Source organism: Polypterus senegalus, chromosome 7, assembly GCF_016835505.1.
Source record: "Polypterus senegalus isolate Bchr_013 chromosome 7, ASM1683550v1, whole genome shotgun sequence".
In the NCBI taxonomy this organism is placed as follows: Eukaryota; Metazoa; Chordata; class Cladistia; order Polypteriformes; family Polypteridae; genus Polypterus; species Polypterus senegalus.
This window is the reverse complement of record NC_053160.1, coordinates 10656910-10659019: the sequence shown is the minus strand read 5'-3', so window position 1 is coordinate 10659019 and position 2110 is coordinate 10656910. Positions and strand designations below refer to the sequence as shown.

Here is a 2110-nt window from a genome sequence, read left to right as displayed (position 1 = left end):
ATATTTGAATAAAAGGTGAGCTATATGTTTTATTTTTTATCTGGAAGAAAAAAATTAATGAAAATTCAAATGTATTTTCTGTTTATTCTGGGAACTGGCTTATATGTTTTATTTATTTTATCCGAAAAAAAGAATTAAATTTCAAGTCAAAAACACTTTGTTTTTTTTTTTAATTTGTTTTTTGTTTTGTTTTGTGTTTTTTTTTTTTAATTCAGGGAGATGTCCACTGCCCTTAATCCAAGGTATCAGCCCCCATCGAGGGATGATCTATCCAACACACTTGTACCTGCTTGGTATTGCGTGGAGAAAAGCAACCTCATCCAGAATTTGGCACAGGTTAACAAGGTCGCTATCACCTGTGATGGATGGACCAGTATTGCTCAGGACCATTTCCTCACAGTGACTGTTCACTACATCTACAAAGGCAAAATGAAGCAGAATGTGCTTAGCACTGAAGCAGTTTATGAGTCACAAACAGGTCCAGTTGTCGCTAAAGAAATATCAAGTGTTGTGGAGCAATTTCACTTGGGAGGGAAAATAATTGCTGCCACTGTAGACAATGCCTGCAACATGGATGTTGCTTTGAAAAAATTGGACTTTTTAAAAGTGGGATGCTTTGCTCATACCCTCAACCTGGCCGCACAAAAAGGTGTATGACATTCCTGCACTTTCCAGCTGGTGTGCCAAAATCCGTTCAGTTGTGGTGTGGCTCAAACGTTCATCCTTGAGCAAAACTGTGCTCAGAGAAAAGCAGCGAATCCTGAGTAAGTAGCGCATGTAGTTACATATCAAGAAGTATTGTTATTAATATTACCTTTTTTATAGTAATTTAAAATATGTTTGTGTCTATCTGTGCTTTAGATTTGCCAGAGCATAATGTCATTCTTGACGTTAAGACGCGCTGGAATTCTCTCTTCCTGATGGTGGAGAGATTTATGGAGCAGTTTGATGCAATCCAGGCAGCTGCTCTGGATCTACGGCTGAGGAAGCCTATGGAGAAGGACAAGTAAGTGAATGACATGAGCATCACTTGCAAGAGCTAAATTACGTCAGTTACTTTTAACATTTTGAATATTTTTCAACAGGCTAGAAAGGTTCACGCACACCAATTTAATGAAGGCAGAGGAGTTTATTAAGTGCATGCAAGTCCTGTACACGTCAACCACGTGTGTGTCAAGTGACAAGTCACCCACATGCAGCCAAATCATCCTCATCCTGGCCAAGCTGGAGGCACATTTCAGACGATGTGATGAAGACAGTGTTTTCACCTCTTCAATAAAAGAGAAAGTCTGGGGTAGTCTGCAGAAAAGATATCAGGTATTTGCAGACAATATCAATACGCATGAAAAATAGGGTTACCTTTTTTCAGTATCAGCTCCTATGTTATATCTTGTTTTACTTAAAGGATGAAAACCTTCAGAAATTTCTGAAGGAGGCCACGATGATGGACCCACGTTTTAAAGGCAGGCTAGGTGGTGAGGCAGCTACTGACATCTGGGACAGGTTGGAGAAGGCAGCAGTTGCAAATGCCACAGCAGCAGTTGCACAGGTATTTTCATTGTGTGTGTACAATCTTGTCCTTTTGCATCATGACGTAGTTTCTATGTTGAAGGAATGCTCTTTTACTATCTGTGTGTCCATAGCCTCCCACTGAGGACCCCAAAGCACACAGCGAGGTGGATGATGCTGACATGGACAAGCCAGAACAATATGTAATTTCAGATTTTTTCTAACACAACCACTACATTCTAAAAGTGATCTTTATTTATTTTGCAAACCTCACACATCTTTTTTTGTTGTTTTTCAGCTAAGTAAGGTCCAGAAGTCACCCTTAGAAAAGCTGTTTGAGGATGAAGACAAAGAGCTTCAACAGGCTGCTTCTCAAGCGGGTAGAGTCCCCTCAATCACAGAGCAGGTACAGAAGGAGCTTCAAATATACAAAAGACTGCCAGGAATTACCTCTGGACAAGACCCTGTGGCCTGGTGGTGGAGGAAGAGGGATACACTCCCCAATTTATCTGCCCTATCAGAAAAATACTTGTGTGTCCCAGCGTCATCAACGCCTTCTGAAAGAGTTTTCTCTTGTGCTGGGCAGGCCATCAGCCAACAG

The 2110-nt window shown here is 40.8% G+C and overlaps 1 long non-coding RNA gene across 1 annotated transcript; it reads left to right on the top strand.

The window, feature by feature from the left end:
- Window positions 1-1218: 1218 nt before the first annotated feature.
- On the top strand, window positions 1219-1858 carry LOC120532325. Its single transcript, XR_005634273.1, has 4 exons — window positions 1219-1317; window positions 1406-1549; window positions 1644-1712; window positions 1808-1858. It is a non-coding gene; the product is annotated as an uncharacterized LOC120532325 (long non-coding RNA).
- The last annotated feature ends 252 nt before the right edge of the window (window positions 1859-2110 follow it).